Source organism: Mesoplodon densirostris, chromosome 4, assembly GCF_025265405.1.
Source record: "Mesoplodon densirostris isolate mMesDen1 chromosome 4, mMesDen1 primary haplotype, whole genome shotgun sequence".
In the NCBI taxonomy this organism is placed as follows: domain Eukaryota; kingdom Metazoa; phylum Chordata; class Mammalia; order Artiodactyla; family Ziphiidae; genus Mesoplodon; species Mesoplodon densirostris.
Window position 1 is genome coordinate 118,324,523 of NC_082664.1, and position 23,202 is coordinate 118,347,724.

The window sequence follows — 23,202 nt, forward strand, 5'->3', positions numbered from 1 at the left end:
ATTTTCCTGATTTGTGAGATTTCTTAGGTATGATAAATCATTTTCTTTCGGTCAGCTTCTGATTTAAAGTTTGTAATGGGCTCCCTGAATTGAAAAATAAATAATAGTTCCTACAGTCGATACAAGATCTTTATAACAATACTGAGGAAAAAGTGAATAAATGGTTAAAAGTTATGTAAAAAATAATAACTGCTTGAGAGCTTCACAATTTTGTAAAGGTGTTAGCATTAAAACTCATTCTAGAATGATTCAACTTCTGCTTCTGAAGGCATGAGAGGGTAAAAAGTCCAGAGTAATCCTCTCACTGCAAACAACTAGAACACCGTATAAGATATAGGAGAGGACTATTTTCAGACACTGGCAGTGCAGGACTGTGATCCCTGAGAAAAGGGAAACAAATAAGGCGAGCCCTACCATCACCCAAGGCTCTCAGCCAGGAAGCAATTTACTACTCCAGTACAGGAGGAAGAACCCAAACAGAGTCTGGCAATCTTGCTGACGTGAGGAGATGGAGAAAAAAGTACAAGGAGGCCAAGATAGCTAGAATTTATGGGGTAGAGTTCCAGAGAGCAGTGAAAGTGTTCCACTAATTTAAATGAGGGTTCCCTTGAGTATTTAGCTAAATAAAAACCTGTACATGAGCAGGGTAAATTTCTTGAGACCAGCCAAGAAGAACTTCTAAGGAAAAAAGTTACCAGGGAGTTCTAAGACAAAGGATTCACAGAGCTGACAAGGGGCCAATATTTCAACAAGTTCCCTCCAGCAAGAGGGGAAAAACCTCACTGAATGTACAAGGCTATCAGTAATGACCCCAGAAGGGCCACGTGCAGAAGCAGGGGAAAAGTAGCCCTAAAATAAAAGTTCCTCTAGACCCTCCTGAAAGGTGCTTGGAAGCCTAGAAAGCCTAGAAAGTATCAAACTAATATGCAATTTAAAATGCCTATTAGGAAAAAGTCCAGTACACTTTAAAAAAAATACTACAAAATCAAGAACTCAACATGTAAAATTCACAAATACCTGACATTTAATTAAAAATTACTGGACATACAAAGATGTAGGAAAATGTGGCCCATACCAGAAAAACATCTGTCAACACAGAGAGACCCAGAAATGACAGACATGGTGGAATTAACAGGCAAAGACATTGAAAGGGTGTTATAAATATGCTCCATATAAATGAAAACAGGAGTACAGGGAAGAGATAAACGGAGAATTTTCAAAAAGACCCAAATAGAACTTCTAGAGATAAAATATATATATATATAATATCTGAAGTGAAAATTTCACTGGATGAGATAAGCACTGCAGAAAAAAAGAAATCAGTGAACTTGAAGACAGAGCAATATAATCTAGCCAAAATGAAGTTCAGAGAGAAAAAGATGACTGTGAGACAAAGGAATAATACTGTTATAAATGTATTACATTATATGAGATGGTATAAAATTATTTGATAGAATGCAATAATAGGAATATTATAAATCCTAGAGCAACCACTAAAATAAGTAAATAAAAAGGTAGAAAAAAGAATAAGTCAATAAAGGAAAAAACTAATAGAGAAGATTAAATGGAATCCCAAAGTAAAATTAAATTCAAAGGAATTGTTAATAGAAAATGAAGAGCAAAGATGGTAGATTTAAACCTAACCACATTAATATACAGATTAAATGTAAATTACCTCAATACTCCAATTAAAAGACAGATTAAAAAAGCAAGACCAAATATATGCTATGAGAATCTCACACTAAAATAAGGAAATAGTTAAAAAATAAAAGGATAGAATATACACCATGCAAACCAAAATCTTAAGAAATAGCCACATTTATATCAGAGAAGATAGAACACAAGAGAAAAATAGTATCAGAGATGATGAGGGATATTTCATAATGATCAAGGGATCACTTCATTTGGAAGATGGAATAATTCTAAATGTATATGTACATAATACCAGAACTACAAAATACATTAAACATAAACTGACAGAACTGAGGGGAGAAACAAACAAGCACCCAAAACAACTGGAGACATCAACACTCCTCCCTGAAAAGAACAGGTACACTGAAAGTCCAGCAAAGATAAAGAAGACTCAAACAGCACTATCAACTGAATTGATGTTTATAGAACATTTCAACCAACAACAGCAAAATATAAACTTTTATACTGCCCATGAAACACTTACCAAGATAGCCCATCTGCTGAACCAGGAATAAGTCTTAACAAATTTTAAAAAACTGAAACTACACATAGTATATTCCCTTAGCACAGTGGGATTAAATTAGAAATCAAAACCAAAATGAGGGGCTTCCCTGGTGGCGCAGTGGTTGAGAGTCCGCCTGCCGATGCAGGGGACAGGGGTTCGTGCCCCAGTCCAGGAAGATCCCACATGCCGCAGAGCAGCTGGGCCCGTGAGCCATGGCCGCTGAGCCTGCGCATCCGGAGCCTGTGCTCCGCAACGGGAGAGGCCACAACAGTGAGAGGCCCGCGTACTGCAAAAAAAAAAAAAAAAAAAAAAAAAAAAAAAAAAACCAAAATGATATGTGGAAATTCCCAAACATTTAGAAATTTAACAACATCTTCTAAAATAACCTAAGTGCCAGAAATCACAAGGGAAATTAGAAAATACTTTGAAATGAAACCTAACCTATCAAAATTTTTGATGCAGCTAACAAGGTGCTTTGAGGAAATTTACAGTTTTCTATGCATATATTAGGCAGAAAAGACCTAAAAACAATTATCTAAGCTACCATCATAAGAGGCTAGAAATTAAACCAAATAAGTACATAGTTACAAATTAACAAAGAATAGAAACCAATGAAATAGATAGCTGAAAAACAGAGAAATATCAATGAAACCAAAAACAGGTTCTTTGAAAAAAAGAATTAGTGAAATTGACAGACCTCTAACTAGACTGAATGAGAAAAGACAGAAATCAGCAATATTAGGAACGAAAGGGGAAACGTTACTAAAGAGTCTACAAATATTAAAAGAACAAGAGACCATTTATGTATGATTTTCTTTAAATTAAGTTATTTATTTATTTATTTTTGGCTGTGTTGGGTCTTTGTTGCTGTGCACGGGCTTCTCATTGCCGTGGCTTCTCTTGTTGTGGAGCACGGGCTCTAGGCACGTGGACTTCAGTAGTTGTGGCTTGTGGGCTCAGTAGTTGTGGCTCGCGAGCTCTAGAGCTCAGTCTCAGTAGTTGTGGTGCACGGGCTTAGCTGCTCCGTGGCATGTGGGATCTTCCCGGATCAGGGCTCGAACCCGCATCCCCTGCATTGGCAGGCGGATTCTTAACCACTGCGCCACCAGGGAAGTCTCTATGAATGCTTTTATCTCAATAAATTTGACAACTATGATGAAATGAACAAATTCCTTAAAAGACACAGATTACCATAATGACTCAGGAAATAATACATAACCCAAATAACACTATATCTATTAAAGAAATTGAATTTGTAATTTAAAATATTCCCACAAAGTAAACTCCAGTCCCCAATGCTTCATTGTAAATCCTATCTAACATATAAAGACAGAAGCAATACAAATCCTACATAAATTCTCCCAGAAAGTAGAGGACACATTTCTTAACTGATTTTATAGGGTCAGCATTAGATTGATTCCAAAACCAGAAAAAGACATTATGAGAAAACTACACACCAATATCTCTCATAAACATACTTGCAAAAATCTTCAACTCTCATAAACATACTTGCAAAAATCTTCAACAAAATAGCAAAATCAAATTCAGCAACATATAAGAAGAAATACAAGGTTGATTTTACATTTAAAAAATCAATGTTATTAACTATATTAACAGAATAGAGGAGAAAAACAATATAATCCTCTCAATAGAGAAAAAATATTTAATAAATTTCAACACATATTCATAATAGAAACTTCAGAAAACTCAGAATGGAAAAGAACTACCATTTGATAAAGGGCATCTGTAAAATACTGACATAAAAATAAATAATAAATGTTCTGTTCAACATTATACTGGAGATCATAGCTATACAGAGGCACAAAAAAGAAATGAAAAGCATAAAGATGGGAAAGGAAGAAGTTAAAATGTCTTTATTTACAGGAGACAAAATTATTTACACAGAAAATCCTAAGGCGTCTACAAACTATACAGTGATTTCAGCAAGACTGTAGAACTTGTGTTCAATATACATATATCCATTGTATTTCTATATCAACAAACAACTAGAAATTTTAAAACTTTTAAATGCCATTATAATAGCATTAAACAAAATTAAATACCTGAGTTTATCCCTAACAAAATATGTGTACGACCTATAAAATGAAAGCTACAAAACAAAGCTAAGACAAATTACAGCAAACTGAAATAAATGAAAATATATAACATTGTCATGTATTGGAAGATTCAAAATTGTTAATATGGCAATTCTTCGCAAATTCATCTACTCATTCAATTCGATCTAAATCAAAATCCCGGGTTTTTTTTTTGTAGAAATGTACAAGCTGATTCTAAAATGTATATGAATACCCAAATGAACAGAATAATTAAAGTAATTTTGAAAATGAAGAACAAAGTAGGAATACTTACGATACCTGATTTCTAGAGTTAACATTAACTTACAACAATCCATATAGTTTGGTAATAGCCTAATGATAACATATAGAAAACTGGAACTGAACAGAGAATCCAAAAATAGACTATAAAATACTTGGTCAATTAATTTTTAAAAGTGCCATGGTAACTCAATGCGGAAAGAAAATATTCTCAACAAGTGTTGCTGAAACAACTGGATATTCATATGGAATAAAAATGAATTTTGCTTTTATATGACAGGATTTTGTATATGTAAAAATACTAAGTGAAAATACATCATAAACCTAAGAGTAGAATGTAAAACAAAACTATAAAGCTTCAAGAAGAAAACAGGGAAAAGTTTTTATGACCTTAGGATAGGCAAAGATTCAAAAGCATGAACCATGAAAAAAAATAGAAATACAGAAACAGTCACCTGATAAACCATACTTTATCAAAATTAAAAACTTCTGCTGTTTTAAAAACATCATTATAGGGACTTTCCTGGTGGTCCAGTGGGTAAGACTCTACACTCCCAATGCAGGGGGCCTGGGTTCGATCCTTGGTCAGGGAACTAGATCCTGCATGCATGCCACAACTAAGGGTCCACATGCCACAACTAAGAAACCCACATGCTGCAACTAAAGATCCTGCATGATCCAACTAAGACCCAGCACAGTCAAAATAAATAAATAATTTTTAAAAAAGTCAACAAACAAAAATAATTGCATTTCAAAAAATCATTATAAAAATTAAGTGGCCAGGGCTTCCCTGGTGGCACAGTGGTTGAGAGTCCACCTGCCGATGCAGGGGACATGGGTTTGTGCCCCGGTCCGGGAAGATCCCACATGCCACAGAGCGGCTGGGCCCGTGAGCCATGGCCGCTGAGCCTGCGTGTCCAGAGTCTGTGCTCCGCAATGGGAGAGGCCACAACAGTGAGAAGCCCACGTACCACACACACACACACAAAATTAAGTGGCCAATAATTACATTAAATGATTAAAACCACAAGATACCATTTCATACTCATTAAATGGCTAAATTTAGAAAGACTGACAATTCTAAATATTGGTGAGGACGTACAGCTGTGGTGCCTAAATACTGGTGAGGCTGTAGAAGCTGCACTGATTCACCTTCTAATACAGTAGCCACTAGCCACATGTAGCCATTTAAATTTAATTTGATAAACTGAATAAAATAAAAAATTCACTTCCTCAGATGTACTAGCCATATTTCACCTGCTCAACAGCCACATGTGGCTAGTGGTTACAGTATTGGACAGTGCTGATATAGAACATTTTCATTATTGCAGAAAGTTCTATAGGATAACATTAATTTAGAACATCTGAAATGTTCACACATTGCTGGTAGGTATGTAAAATTTTACCACCACTTTAAAAAAGTTTGACACCTTCTTTGAAAGTTGAACAAAACTTACCATATAACCCAACAATTCCACTCCGAAGTATTTACTCAGCAGGGTTGGTGTCATTAGAGTGGGGAGCTGGAACTTCCACCCCTGCCAAGAAGTACAGCCGTCTCCTCCCCAGATGTCAATGGAGGGTAAGTGGGACTCTGAACTTATACTTCTAGGTGGCAATAATGAGGCAGCACCCTTTCACCCTGGCAGGGAAGCATCAAAAGAGGCCTGCTAAATTGATATAAAATATAAAGTCTCATGACACAATACCCAAAATGTTCAGGTTTTAACTGAAAACCACTCATCATACCCCAAATCAGGAAAACCTCAACATGAATGAGAAAAGACAATGGATGCCAATACCAAGATGACATATATTTAAGAATTATCTCACAAGGATTTTAAAGCAGCCACAATAAAATGCTTCAATGAGAATTTTTAAGTGAGACAACACACTGGAAACAAATGAAAAATAGAAAGTCTAAGAAACAGAAGGTCTTAGCAAAGAAATAGAAGATACAAAGAATAAAATTAAATAACTGAAATTATAATAACTGAAATTAAAAAGCCAACTCATGGGCTAAACAGGAGAATGGAGGGGACAGCAGAAAGAATCAGTGAACTAAAAGATAAAACAATAGAAGTTATGCAATCTAAATAACAAAAGACATAGACTGAATACAAATGAACAGAGCTTCAGGGTGCTGTGAAATTATAACAAAAGATCCAACATTCATGTCATCAGAGTCTTGGAAGTAGAGGAGAAAAAGGGTAGGGCTGAAAAAATATTGGAAAAAATATGGTTGAAAAATGTTTCCCAAATTTGGCAAAAGACATAAACCTATAGATTTGAGAAGCTGAACAAATCTCAGACAGCATCAATCCATAGAAATCCACACCAAGACGTACAATAGTCAAATTTCTGAAAACTAAAGACAATGAAAAAATCTTAAAAGCAGCAAGAGAAATGATCCTTTACCTACAGGGGAAAACCAATTGACTATCAGTGGATTTCTCATAAAAAGCTATAGAGGTCAGAAGGAACTGGCACAATCTTTTTCAGGTGCTGAAAGAAAAAGAACTGTCAACCCAGAATTTTTCCTCCAGAAAAATATCCTTAAGGAATGAAGAGAAAATCAACATATTCTTAGATAAAGGAAAGCTAAGAGAATTTATTGCTAGTAGACTTGCCCTAAAAGAATGGATAAAGAAAGTTCTCTAAATAGAAAGGGAATGAAAAAAGATGGAATCTTGGAACATCAGGAAGAAGGCCAAAAAGAGTAAAAATATGGATACATACAGTAAGAGTTCTTCTCCTCTTGTCTTCCAAATTATGTCTGACTGTTTAAGCAAAAATTATAACACTGTCTGATATGGTTCACAATGTATGTAAAGGAAATACTTAAAACAAGTACATATAAAATATATGTATGCATGCATATAATATACACCTATAAATAATACATCTACACATTAAAATATTAATTAAATGAGGGAGGATAAAGAAACTAAAGGAAGGTAAGGGTTCTACACTTTGCCTGAAGTAGTAAAATGTAGCAGTGCCAGTGGTACTGTGGTACAGGAGACTGTGATCTGTTATAAATATACAATGTAATATCTAGAGCAATGATGAAAAAGTTATACAAAGAAATACATTTTAAAACACTATAGTAAATCAACATGGAATTCTAAAAAGTATTCAAGTAACCCACAGGAAAGCAGGAAAAGGAAAAAAGAAATGAAAAAGAGGAAACAAACAGAAAACAAAAAATTAAATGGCAAACTTATTGTTTCTTAACATATCAATAATTACCTTTATTAGCAACAGACCCAAACTGGAAACAACTAAAATGCCCTACAATAGGTGAATTATTAAACAAATTGTGGTACATCTATACCATGAAATATACTAAATCAGCAATAAAAAGGAATGAACACACCACAATTTGGGTGGATCTCAAGGGCATTATGCTAAATGAAAATAGCCAATCTCAAAGTTTATATATATACTATATCATTCCATTTCTATGACATTCTTGAAATGACAAGATTATAGAGACGGATAACAGATTAGTGGTTTCCAGGGCTAAAGGGTGGTCGAGAGGAGGGTGTGTGTGCGTGCGTGTGTGTGTGTGTGTGTGTGTGTGTGACTATAAAGGGACAGAAGGAGGGAAATCTTTCTGGTGAGATTGCAGTCTTGGTTACATGAATGTACACATGTGATAAAATGCCAAAGAACTATTATTCACTTTATATCAATATCAATTTCTTGATTTTGGTATTATTATTCTATAGTTATATAAGATGCAACTAATAGGAGAAACTGGGTGAATGGTACAGGGGACATCTCTGTATGGTACTATCTTTGCAACTTCCTGTGAATCTATAATTATTTCAAAGTATGAAGTGAATTACCTTTGTGAATACTTTAGGAGCTCACTATTGGGGTCCCTATAATATGTATGAATAACATTTTTTCCTTTTCTCTTTAAAAAAATGATCATAACAGCTTTATTCATAATAGCTAAAACCTGGAAACAACTCAAATGTTCATTAACAGGTGACTGACTAAACAAATGGTTATGTAGTTGTACAATGGAATACTACTCATAAATTAAAAAAAGAATAAACCACTATACGCACAACATGGATGAATCTCAAAAATATTAAGCTGAGAGAAAGAAGCCACACACAAAAGAGCTCATAGTGAACAGTTCCATTTATACAACATTCTGGAATAGGCAAAACTAAGATGATCAGTAGTTGCTAGGGCTTAAATGTAGGTAGAGGTTTTGAACAAAAAGGGACAGTTTGAAGTATTCTGGGGTGATGGGTCTACCTGTATCCTGTTTGTAGCAGTAGTTTTACATGGATCTGTACATGTGTTAAAGCTCACAGAACTAATAAAAAAGTAAATTTTACTGTATGTAGAAATTTAAAACAACAATAATAAAAACCATCATTTCCCATCGCAGCTTTTAAGTCCCATCTTCAATTATTTGATAGATAAGAGTAGAGTTGAACCTTGAACAATGTTAGTTTGAACGGCATGGGTCCACTTACATGCAGATATTTTTTAATACTAAATTCAATACTCAATACTTTTCAGTACTACATGGTCCATGGTTGGTTGAATCCGTGGATGTGGAAGAAATGGAGATACAGAGGGCTGACTATAAATGACACCTGGATCAACCCCTCTGTTATTCAAGGGTGAGCTGTATTCTACTCCTACTACTGTCACTACCTAGTTGGTGCTGAGTAAGTAATTTACCCCCTAATCCTTGGTTTCTCTTTGTAAAATGAAAGGAAATAATTAAATGATCTCTAAAGCTTATTCTTATTCTAAAACCTATTCCTATTCCATGCTTCTGTTAAGTTTGTATTACCTCAGAATTAATAAGGAACATAAAATATTTCTACGCACTCAAGCGGATTCTATAATCTTGCTTCAGACAGTGCAGGCTGGCTTTCAATATTCTCTGCTATTGGATTTCTGTGATCTTTTTATGGGCTCTTAATGTCTGACCTTAGTTACTAGCTTTGAGTAGATGACAGACTATATGGGCTATACAAGATTTCTATTCTCTTTATCACATCAGACCTTCTCTATATTTTGCTTTTAAAAAGTCTGTGAACCAGTATTCATGCTGGAAAAATGATACCTGCTATTTTTAATTTTATAAGACATGTGGTATTGGCATTACTGGAAAAGAGAAAGTAAGCCACTTTAAATGGTTTCACTCAATAGAATAAAGTACTTTTTTTTTTTTAACCTGTATGGAAAATCTGCAGTTCTCCAAATCTCTTACAATCCTTCATATCTCCTGTAGAAGACCTGCAGATTAGCAACATCTCACTACCAAGTCTTATATTGAAATGTTCTGTTCCTATATAAGAATGAGCAAAGCCAGCAAGGGAATTCATACAATTTTAATTTCAAATTCAGTGTTCATAGAAAACCCTGGTTGCAATCCCAATTGGCCTTTGGTTTAAATTTTTTTTGCAGGGGAGATGGGGTTTCATAAAAGAAATAAGACTAGAGAAAAAATGAGTATCTATTTCAACAACACTCTCAATTACATCCAACAGAATAATTTTTGAATACTTATAAAAATCATCCAATCTTCTCACTTTGAGAAATAAGAAAAATAAAAGTGGCATATATATATATGCCAACAAATATTCCATTAACTATACTTGCTTGATACTATTTTTCTCTGATAAATCCAAATAACCAGGCAACTACAGATGAACTGATAATACAAATGTAGGCCAACTGATTCTGTTACTCTCCTTTATCACCTACATTTCTTTTTTAAAAAATATGAATCATTCATTTAATTCTTTAAAGTACATACTAAGATATAAAATAAGTCCTGAGCTACATATAACTGTTAAATAGCAATACATTTGGAAAAGGAAAACTAATCAGTATTTCCTTATAACTCCACTGTCATGTTAACCTTTAAGAAGGAAGCTGCAAATCTAAGTTTATTGCATCTCCCCAGTGTTGAGACCACACATGCAAACACACATACATACACACACACACACACAAACCAACATCTCTGTATTTCCCTCACTGCCATCCTTAGATTTACTGAAGATGACATTGAAAAGGATCTGAGAGTTCCTCAAATTTCCATACATCTATTTAGAACTTATCTCATTCTTAGAAAGTACCCTGGTAGAGAAAATAAACCCCATACAAAAAAGCAAATCTATTGATATATTAATACTGAATCAATCTCCTGGCAGAACATTTTATTTAGTGCTACCAAATTTGTAAACAAGACTTGGAAAAAAAAGTGTTTCAACAATTTCTCTATAGAAGTAGTTTTATAAAAAATTAAAAGGCTTAATGTATTGAACCCATGTCTTCTGAACTACTGGTATACTGAGGGAATGTTTCAAAATGAATGAGGCACCATCCTGGAAGCCTGGCTCTTTAACCCTAAAGCCAAACAAGGGAAACTCAAAAATCACAGGAGAAAAAAAAAAAAAAAGCCCAATCACTTAAAAAAATTCTACGTCCTCAGCTCAATATCATAACTTTATTATGACCACTAAATCACAGCTGGCCAATGAAAAGCTAACTGTAGCCCTTAAAACTCACTGTAGTCTGGGTAAGCAAGATAGTCATATTATAATAGGTACAATTCAGTAAAAAAAAAACTGTTTATGTCAGGTGTTTAAAGTTTCCAGGAGACTAGCTCTTGAGTTATCTCAAAACAAAAACTAAATATCAACTACTGTGACGTGGCCTTTTGATTTTTTCCTTTAAAGAGCTTTAAAAGCAGTGGTTGAAAAAACCCTTGCGCATATTTTGAGGCCAGATTCAAAACTGAGAACTAAAGACCAGTCTATTCAAGTTTTCCTCAAATGCCATTTCCCTGGATACCATGGATCTGATGACATTAGAATGGGAGCTGGTTGCGAGGTGGGGCTCTGTAGGGAAGGGCATGTGGAAGAAACGTCAGCCAACAGGGCAAAAGAATCTTTAAAATTCTCTTAAGGAAGAAAGACTTTAGGAAAAACATTTTTCTTCTCTAATTTAAGTCAAATCTTACACTGTTGCTTTCAATTTTGTTGTGTACCTATTCCATCTTTTATTGTTTTATTTGATTAGAAACATATGGAAGATCCTCCTTCCATTTATTAGTTCTATAGAATATAGTTTATAGTTTATAAAAAACTTTAATATAGAATAAAAATAGAAATTTTATTAATGACCGAATTTTCATATCCACAGAGAAAGCACCATCACATCATGTAATCTAGAAAATCACCTCCTTTTAAAGGAAGGAAAATTGGGGGTCAAGACTGTAAATGAATAACTGCTAACATCCATATTCTAGTTTTAAGATAATTTTCTTTCCAATTAAAAAAATACATATTATTTACAGAAAGCTACCAAGGTAAAGCAATTTGTTGTTCTGCACAGCAGGATCACTGGCATGGGGACAGTTAATGTTTCCACAGCTACAGAGTGGAAATAGGAAAGAAAATTGAGTTCACATCACTAAAGGCAATGAAATAATTAAATAATTTCGTGTAAAATTTAGCTTCCTACACGTATTTGTTCGTTTGTCTTATATCCTTTTGAATTAACTGTCTTAAGTTCTCCTTAGCTCATCTACAATTTACAAGTACTTTATTATGAAGTATGGTTTCTCTTTGAATTATCAATACTTTGTTGAGGATAAAACAATTCAAATAGTACACTATTGATAAACACAAAAATACTAAAAGTCAATTATACCTAATCCTAATCCAGGAATAAATGAAAACAAATATTAAATCAACTTGTAGACCCTAGTTTTTGCCCCCCTCCTTCCCTCTTTGTTTCTGCTATTTATACTGCTGTAGTCATTACTACTTTTATACTAGGGAATGTTTCTTTTCCCTGCTTGGATTTGTTTCATAAATCACTGAATTCTCACTTTCTCCCACAATAGGACTTCATCACAAAGATGTAATTAATCCCACTAAAGCAAGGAAACATGGCAAACTTTAGGTTGACAGTCAGTCATTTAGTTTAGGCTCAGCTATGTGACCCTAGACCAATTCAATTGCTCATCTGTACAAAGATGATGATGATATTTAATCCACAAGATTGTGGTGAAGCTTGTATGAGATTAATGTATGTGAAAGAGCTTTGGATGTTTAAAGTGTCATACAAATGTAAGGGTCTCAGTTTCTTCATCTATCATATAGGAGGATTCAGTTAGGTGATCTCTAAAGACGTCTCATCTCTAAAAAGTCTTTGATATTTACATATGAATCACATTAAAAAATCTACTTACTCTTGGGATAATTTCATAGTTGTAAGAGACTTAGGGAACAATTAACTCAACCTTCTCATCTCACAAAATGAGTCCAAAAGCAGGCTAAGAGACTGGCAGATCACATAAGTCAGTAGGAAAGTTGGGAGTAGAAGGACTCAGACCTGACTCCCACCTCAACATCCTTTCTATCATGTGATGTTGTTCACTATTTTGTGAATTTAAACTCTCTCTTCACCACAGCTTAAACAGTTATCTTTACAAACAGATTACAATGAAAAGCTTATTAAGAAAATGTGAATATTACTCTGGTGAAGATGACTTAACTATTAATAGTCCAATTAAGAATGTTTACAAATGTCACTAATAGCAAAAGGAGCTTAGATCAAACTGTCCAGCTATTCAGTTGGTTTGTGTGATATTCAATTTTAAGTCAATAGGCATGATGTAAATCCTACCTAACCTTTCACAGTACAGAGTTTTAATTCTGCTTTTGTTACTTCCTAGCTATGTGATTTGAGGCAATTTATTTTTCTGAGCTTCAGTCTCTTCCTGTTTCTTTAAAACAGGGATAATACCAAGTATGTCACCTGGCTGTTGTGAATTAAATGATCTAGCTCATGTTAAGACCCTATGACAGTGTCTGGCACATACTAAGTGCTCTACAAATATTAGTTTCCTTCTCTAATCTTCTAAACTTTAGGAGAATAGAGACTGTTTCCTCTCCTTTTACTTTATCAGAAATATTTATTAAATTAAATATATGGGGTCCTGGTCCTCAACTTCAGTTATAAGCAATTGTACAACTAAACCTAAATAAAATGAGGAGCAGTGTGACAAAATGGAAGGCAAATGGGGTTTGGAGTCAACAAATCTGAGTGTGAATCCTTGTCTGACTATCTAATAGCTTTTTACCTTGAGCAAGACCTCTCAAGCTTCTTATCTGAAAATGTGACTTTTATCTAGCTTTTTATGATTCTGTTGTTCATATTAAAAGACATCACAAATACCTAGAAAGGGGTCTATCTTATTCATCTTTGTCTCTTCCATACTAAGGCAAAGTTCAAAATTATAAGTTCTGCTGTTGGAATAAGGCAGGAGATTGAAAAAAAAAGAGATTCAAGATTAGAATAAATGTGTTACATTAAGAAAAGAAAAAGTACAAACCCAGTTTAACTGGCACCAACTCTAGGCATTATGTCATTGCTTCCTTTTCTTTCCTGAGGAATGGACCTCAAATATTCTTTTCCTACAGGAAGAGCAAAGTGGGGAATGTTTATTAGTGAAGGTCATTTGACTCACACTTTAAAACTGAGCATTTTAAAATTTACCATAACGAAGTGAGAGAGTGGCATGGACATACATATACTACCAAATGTAAAATAGATAGCTAGTGGGAAGCAGCCACATAGCACAGGGAGATCAGCTCGGTGCTTTGTGACCACCTAGAGGGGTGGGATAGGGAGGGTGGGAGGGAGACGAAAGAGGGAAGAGATATGGGGATATATGTATATGTATAGCTGATTCACTTTGTTATAAAGCAGAAACTAACACACCATTGTAAAGCAATTATACTCCAATAAAGATGCTAAAAAATAAAATAAAATAAAATTTACCATAAGACAGTACTTACCGTAAGCCAATACTCATTCTATTTAATGGACTTGTTTTTAAGAGATAAAATAACCAAGAGGTGTTTTACTTTAGAAAATACTACAGGTCTAAATAGCCAAAAAGTAACCTTACCTCAAAAATTACTTTCAATGAATAACAATGCTTTGTTAAAGATGACTTAAACTACTCAGAAAAGGATTGCACAAAGCACTGTAGTTTATTACAGTATGCAAAAATACTTCTAGAGCTATACTTAATCTTTTGAGTGAAGGGTGAGTGATGAGGTATACACAACTATGAGAATCTGATGAAAGCTATGAATTGATGCCCAGAAATATGCACATACATGCATCAAATTTTGCATATAATTTTAGCAGAGTCATGAAACACAGTCATTATCCTATAGATCTCTAAAACCTGTTAGCAGACACTAAGCAACCTCTGTTTTTGAGTTTTTCAAAATAATGGACTTATAGGATTTTAGAACCTTAAGCAATTTAGCAGTCATCTAATGCAAACTACTAATAGAAGAATGAAAAAATAGTCCCCCAGAAAGTTAAAAAGAATTAGGTAAAGCCTTACTGCACTCAGGAACAGAGAGGTGTCCAACTACCATACTAATCCACATAAGACTGACAGTGCAGAATTTAGTATAAATCAGTGCCTTTGGGTCACAGTAATTATCACAATGGAACCAGAATTGACTTTCAAATGGTCATTTGGTCTAAACACATAATAGATCATCATTGATGGTTAAGAAAATGAAATTTGGACATGTGAAAAAGTTGATCAAGTCATTTAATCTTTCTTATCCTCAGGTTCTTCAAAACAAAATGGAAATAATAAAACCTACCCTTGTAGGATTATTTTAAGGATAAAATCTGATAACATGTATAAAGTATTTAACACAGTGCCTAGGTACATAGTAGGTGTTCATGAAGTGATATGAATTTTAAAATATTTCTTGTCAAGTCATGGAATTGGGTAAAATATTAAATAAAATCTCAAAGTAAATGAGATGCTTTCCAGCTAAACAAAATAACTAGCAAACATTTACTGAGTATCTATACTATATTATTCAAGGTGTTACCGAGGATACAAAAAGGATAAAGTTGTCCTCCTTTCAAGGGAAACTAGGCAAAGACACAGAGCTTTTTTCCTTCTCTGTTTCCTTCTTGGGTTCCTTTTTCATTTCCCCTCAGGGCTCAGCTTTCTGCCCACTTCATACTCTACCCATATTCTCTGTACTCCCACCAGGACTGAGAGGACCCTCACCTGAATACCTCTAATCCTGACCTTTCACCTGAGCATCAGACTCCTATATCTTGTTGTCTTCTGTATGTTTCCACCTGAAAGTACCATAGGTAAAATACATTAAAAACTTTTCCTAACATCTATTCCTTCTTTAAATTCCCTGCTATAGTTATTAACAGCCACTTAGACACTCAAATCAAAGTCCAATGGTAATCTCACATTTCACCAATCACTTTAAATGTCTGATTCATTTCTACTCTAAACACTTTCCATGTCTATGTCCTCAATTCATCCCTATTAATAGTATCCAAACCCAGGGCATTATCTCTCAATATAACCAAATCAGTAATCTAACTGGTCTACCCACCTCTACTCTTACCCTACCTCAAAATCATTTACCATACTCCCGCCAAAATGATCATTCTAAAATGAAAATCTTGCCACACCGTATGTCAAACCCTTCAATAGCTATCTATTACCCACAGAATAAAGTCCAAGTTCACCCAAAAAATAAATGCCCAAGTATGACATATAAAGTCCTCAATGACCTGGCTCATGCCTATATCTTCAGCTTCATTTCCTGTCTCCCACTTCATCACACTATGGCCATACTGAACTATTTGTCAAGCTTCACGCTGTTCTCTTTGTCGATATAAACTTACACTTCTTCCACGAATAGGAAATTCTTACTTGTTCTTCAAGATTCAGGTCCAAGATCATCTTCTCTGGGAAGCCTCCAGAGTATACTTCCCTACCCCACCAAGCTCACACATTATCACAACAAGCACTCAGGAGATATTTGTTAAACTGAACTGAAACGAAGCAAACTAACAACAAACAGCAAATAATTTATACATATCAAGCCAGTGAGAAGGGCAACTAGATGGATTTCAGTGTTTCTTTGGAAAAAAGTCTTGATCTAGGGATACGAGGAGTAATAGTTCAGATTGTTGAAGAAAGGAAATTAAAGAATTTGAGTGAGTAAAACAGAGATGGAAATGGACACATTTAGAGGAGACGTGTAAGACAAGACTGGAGGGATAGTAAACAGCAGATATAAACTCACGAATGTAGCCATACATATAAAAAGATTTAGAGACACAACCAATAAATCACCAAAGATTTTTAAACAGTTTTCTCTGAAACTATATGATATAGTTGCCATTTACAGACACTACCCTCTACTTCAATTAAAGAGATATTAGTTTAGAAAGATGTTTTCATCTTTTAGTTAATCTCTTGCACTTTTATAAGTTTGAGAAGATACTCTCACTTAATTAGCATGTACTGAAGAACTTTACATAAAATCCTGAAATTATAACATATCTCTATATGGCACAATAGTTTACTGAAATTGGAATAAGGTAACACAGACTCTCTCTCTTTCAGTTAGTTCAAGGGCTAGTCAATCTCATTAAATAATCTTTAATATTAGAACATTAGGTTGCTCCAAATCAGCAGTGGAAAATGAAAATATAGTAAGCTTAATGCCAATTCACAGAGGAATTCAACTATAAACATTTTGCTTTCTGAATGCAGAATTAAAGAATATCAATCCTGAAACTTAAATACACTAGTCATGGTACAGAAGAACAGATGTATGAGGTATTCCCATATGAAGAGTGAAGATTAAGGTTATCTACCAGGAATACGAAGAGGAAAAAAATGCTGTTATCCCTGAACTATACTTCATGACACAAAATCTACTACTTGCAGTAAAAACAGAGAAGATTCACCCTAATATATTAACTAGAAAACCACACAATAGTCAGAAGAGGATCACGTTAGAGGAATAAATAAAACAATTGAATCAGCCACCCCAAACTGAAGCATCTCTAAGTGGATATCTGTATCATTGTATCATTGTTATTTTATATACTTGACAATATAGCTGTATAAGATAATAACAACCCTAGGCACATCTTCTATACCAAGAGGAAAGGTGATTAGAAAACAGATATATGTAAATAAGCACAGAAGCACTTTGGAGCTTAAAAATCATTTGCATGGAGTTGTATGTCTTCTTGTCCTTGACTGTAAATGCCAATTCCCTGCTTTCAGGTTTGCAGACAGTAAAAAGAGAGATACAAAGCTGAATGTTAATTTTCAACATAACACTGATGTTATGACAGAAGAGATGGGTGATTCTCACTCTCACATCATACCTGCCATTTTAAAACACCCCTACTGATATGAACTAACATTCATGAATAACAGGTTAAAAAAATCCTTTTGAGCTGTTGTATTTAAGCAAATTGACAGATATGAATGCACAAACACTAGTCTTGGATCATGAAATCCCCTCACACATGAACATCACTGTACAATAAATTTCACTAAGAGAATAGGGACTGAAAAGTAAGCATTAAGCTTACTATATTTTCATTTTCCACTGCTGATTTGGAGCAACCTAATGTTCTCTGCTAAAGAGAAAAACATCAAGCTATAAAAGAAACTGGCAGCCTACCAATATGATGGTGATGAACATGTTATGCTCAAGTGTGCTGTAAATGAACATTTAGATGCTGTCAGTCAATGTCACCTATATTTCTTTAACATTCTGTTTTGTGAAAAACCCATTGGCTTAGGGAATATGGAATCATCCATCTGCAAGAGCAAACTGTTTTTGTCTGATATGGATTTATTTTTTCAACAAGAAAAACCATAATCTCAAGCATACATTGGGACTAATGTCTGTACTGTACAAGTGTAAGGATTATTCATAAAAGAGTAGATTTTATACACACACAGTCGATTCTTGCTATGTGTGGTAGTTAGGTTCTATAAAGTTTCTGTGAACACTGAATTGGTGAATACTGTGCTTCCATTGCTTCTAGGAAATGGGAAACACAGGGTTAGGTTCCTGCAAGCCTCTGCTTACAACATTTTATCAACCTATCAATATGTAAGTTTTTTTTAATGTGTACTTCTATTTAGAGATACCTTATTTAATATATGCTGTTGATTCATTAAAATCAAACTCACAGCCAACAGCACAGCTCATGACTGAACAAAAGCTTATCTAACACATGTATTTTCGCCATTAGGCACATCACAACCTTCTTGTGCTTAAGCACACTATACAGTACTTCAGCACAATATCTGGAGGCCATGTTAAACAGTGAAATCACACCCCCAAAAAAGCATAAAAATGTGAAAAACATGGCACTAAGGAGATGGCAAAAAAGATGCTTCTTTATAGTATGTGAGTTGAAACAAGAAGGCAAGATGTCACCTTGCTCAACCTCAGCTGAGAATGTACACATCAAGCACCTCAATTTTTTTGCCACTCTGCCTATGTCTGCAAATGATTGTGAAAGCACAACAATTACTGATTTGGGAGTTTAAATCTTAGCAAGTAAGTGAATTTGCAAATATGGAATCCATGAATAATGAGGATCAAATGTGTATTATGTTTACATATGTGTGTGTGTGTACGTACACACACATATGAATGATGTGACATACGACATCTGGCAGGAAAGACAAGTTATGGGACTCTCTGGTTTGAGACTCCCCTAAGGTCCAGTCCTATATTTCCTTTTGGCACACCAGATACGTCTACCTGAATGTCCTACCAGCACTTCAAACTTAAAAGACCAAGCTCATCTTCTGCACCTACCCTAAACCTGTCTTCTGCTATATTACTTCTCCAATAATAGTACCATCTCATCTACTCATTGTGACTCTGACTCCCTTCTCCACCCTAGCCAGGGAGCAAATTATGTTGATTCTTCCTCTGAAATATCTCTTAAAGTTATCTCCCCCTGCCCAACCCCACTACAGTTATCACTAAATGCCTTTCTATCATTTGGACCATTGGCACAGTTTACTGTCTTCCCTCTCTATCTTCTACCCCAGAATCAGTGTTATTTTCCCAAACCTAATTACATTCTTCACTTCCTTGTACCTATAAGATGAGCTTGAGACTTCTTGGTATGGTATACACATTCTTTTATGACTTGACACCAAACCATCTTTTTAGACTCACCGACTGACACTCTTCTCTGATAAACTGTATATTCTAGCCATAATAATTTATTTCCCATTATTTGAATATATCATACTTTTTTAAGGCCCTTTATGCATGTTATAAATTTCACTACCAATCCTCTTTCTTCCATTTTCTACTTGCCCTTAAGGTTTCTGCTGATGGCACCTCCTCTGTGAAGTCTTTCCTGATAAGCCTCTACCTCCACCTCAGGCCAAGTTAGTCAGTCTTGCCTGTTCTTCCACAGTATTTTCACATACTTCTATTACAGAATTCCTTAAGTTAAGTTCTAATTATTAACAGAGAAAGTATGAGAATGCACAAGGTTGGCCAATTACTATTATAGTTAGGTAGTGATGGGGATTCATTATACCACTGTGTAGCATAGTGTGTATGTTAAATGTCCATTAAAGGAAAGCTAAAAAATTTAGGGTGGGGGTGGGGGGAGGACGGGGGAAGGAAGGAGGGAAGAAGGGAAGGTGGGAGGGAGGGAGGGAGGGAGGGAGAGAATTTGTCTACAAGTAATCGAAAACCTGACTTATGTGTGACTTAAACAAATAGGGTACTAATTTTTCCCCCCACATAAGAAGTCCAGAGATAGGTAGTCAAGGGTTGGTATCGAGGCTCAAGAAAGTCATCAAAGAGCAAGGTTCTTTCTATCTTTTTGCTCCATTAATTGTGTTGATTTGCTGCTACAAAGCTGTTTGCTATAGATGCAGGCATTACCTCTGCATTCAAGGCAAGAAAAAGGACAGTGTCAGTCACACCTTTACCTCTTCAATAGAAAAAACAACAGCTTTTTTCAGTGCCCTCAGCAAACTCAGCTTATATCACATTGTCTATGGCTGTCCAACAGTGCCTTAATGGCCTGATCCCCTTGAGGGCAGAGACAATTTTACTTTAGCAACCAATCCAGTACCTAGCACATAGAGGTTCTTTGTAATTAATGAAATGTCTAATAAAGGAAACAGTGGCAAGTATCATAACACAAACTCTGCTTTCCTAATTTTCTTTTTTGTTAAATAATATAATAAAAGGTGCTCTAAAAATTACCAGTGCTATATAAATAAGAGATTATTAGTATTACAGTAGTTTGACATCTATAATCATGAAATATTTTAAAATTATTGCTCTCTCCGTAGAGTACCAGAGGATTAATAAGAAGTCAAGAGACCTGAATTTTTGTCCAAGCAAAACACTCAATCTTGATGAACCTCAGTTTACCTAAAAAATAATGTTTATTTCCTAGGGTTGTTCTCAGGATAAAGTAAATATAAATAATACGAATGCACACTAAAATATATAAAACACTATAAACACATGCATTATAAAAATAATGATTCTGTTAAGTCTTGAGAGGAAACTTACAGTTCTTATGTAGTATGCGTAGAGTTATATACCATCTGGCACACCAATAATATCAACTGAAACTTAAAACACTATCAATATCTGGTATGGATGCTGGGCATTAGTCCATCGGTAGATGAGATTCTGGACTTGCCCTGGTTCTTTCATGACTATAGGGAAGTAAACTAATAACTGTACCTTACATTTACACCTATTAAAGAAAGAATGCTTTATAAAATAAAATTGGTGTCTCAATGCAATTATATAATACACACAATTTGCAAAGCAGGATATGAAAAACAAAATAAACTGGTTAACACAGAACAGATGACATCAAATCCCAATTCATCAATTAATAATTACTACAAGTAAATATGAACAGTACTAAAGTATGCCAAGGTCCTAAAGCACTTCTAAGTTAAGTCAAGTGAGACTTAAAATAGTAGAAACATTGAATACTAATTTTCCTCTGGCTTTAATAACCCTGACTGACCTGATAAAGAATACCCCTCAAGGTGACCTTATAGTTCATACATACAGGCAACACTGGTGGTCAGAACTATTTCTGATAAATGATAACCTCAGTGGTCTGTTTTCCAGGCTTTTATTAAGCTGTATATTTCCTCATATGTAAGAATGCTATATTAAAATAAGCATTGCATATATATAACAAAAAACAGAGGCCAATACTAAAGAAGAGAAAAATGACAGTTCTAAATCAATAAAGTCTCCACAGAATATTATAGTACGAACTGATGGATCTTCACTTTTATTGGATTTGGAGACAACAGCTGCTGTGAAGAAAAACAGTCTTCTCTCACGTCTGTTTCATTAACTCTCTCTCACTTCTCAAACATTCAAATACCTTAACCTTATTATTAAAGGCTTACCATTTCCTGATTCATTTAAGCAGAAACTATTCTCTGTGTAGATTACATGGAATTATTTAATACTGGAAACTGACTCATCTTACTACAAAAAAACTGCATCAAGACAAAGGCCAGTAAATTCCAGCAGAGCACTGCATAAAGCATCATTAGGTCATAAACAGAACCGAAAAATTCTAAGAGTGGATTAGACTTCTTACTGTACAGTTATGCCCACAGGAGGAACATCTATTTCAGTAAGAGACCAAAATGTTAGAATGGTAAGAATGAGTTTATGTTTTACAGCTGTAACTACCCAGTTTCAACTACTTTGATTCTTGATTTTAAACAGGGAGAAACACAAGGTTTCTCTTTCTGTTTTATGTGCATACATAGCTTTATCAGCTAAAACTTCAACAGGGAATACTTCTCCGATAAGAATTTAGAAGTACCTGATATAAGCAATAAATTATTTGTCAATGTTTGTAAAAATAAAAGTTATAAGTGATATGTTTACAATGAGGGACTATTTAAAATACTTAACTTTGCAAATGAAGGAGGAAGTATATTAACTTAAAGATTCATTGTTCTTTAAAATACTCATTTTCTCTCATTAAAAAAAGGATATCATATATTAATAAAAGGTTCAATACAGCAAGAAGATAAAACAATTATGAATGTTAACCCACCTATTGACAGACCATCAAAATATATGAAGCAAAAATCGACAAAATTGAAAGGTGAAATAGACAATTCTACAATAATAGTTGGAAACTTCAATATCCCACTCACAATAATGGACAGAATGACCAGACGGAAGTAAGGAAACAGAGGATTTAGCATAATAAACCAACTAGATCTAACAGACAAATACAGAATGTTCTACCCAACAACAGAATACACATACACATTCTTCTCAAGTGTACATGGGACATTTTCCAGGACAGACCATATTTTAGGCCACAAATTAAGTCTCAACAGACTTAGGAAGATAAATATCATACAAAATATCTTTTCTGACCACAACAAGATGAAGTTAGAAACCAACGACAAAAGTGAAACTGGAAAATCCACAAATTTGTGGAAATTAAACAACACACTTTTCAACAACCAATGGATCAAAGAAGAAATCACATGGGAAATTAGAAAATCCTTAGGGATAAATGAAAATGAAAGCAAAACATACCCAAACTTATGGAATGCAGGGAAATTTTATAGCTATAAATGCTTACATTAAAAAACAGAAAAGATCTCAAATTAACAACTTAAGGAACTAGGAAAAGAAGAACAAACTTAACCCAAATCTAGCAGAAAGAAGGAAATAATAAAGATTAGAGCAGAGATAAATGAAGTAGAGAAAAAGAACAGAG

The 23,202-nt window shown here is 34.4% G+C and overlaps 1 protein-coding gene across 10 annotated transcripts in view; it reads right to left on the reverse strand.

Moving 5' to 3' along the window:
- Nucleotides 1-23,202, reverse strand: part of PEAK1 (pseudopodium enriched atypical kinase 1) — a 304,440-nt gene that overhangs the window by 152,254 nt on the left and 128,984 nt on the right. For 7 of the 10 annotated variants that reach the window (XM_060096958.1, XM_060096963.1, XM_060096957.1 and 4 more), the window contains 2 exons: nucleotides 13,928-14,009; nucleotides 5,991-6,175 (listed from right to left, as the gene is read on the reverse strand). The exons of 1 other annotated variant lie outside the window; for it this stretch is intronic. The gene's annotated coding sequence lies outside the window, so the exon portion shown is untranslated. The remainder of the gene's footprint in view (nucleotides 1-5,990; nucleotides 6,176-13,927; nucleotides 14,010-23,202) is intronic. 2 more of the 10 variants (XM_060096962.1, XM_060096959.1) reach the window with 1 other exon arrangement.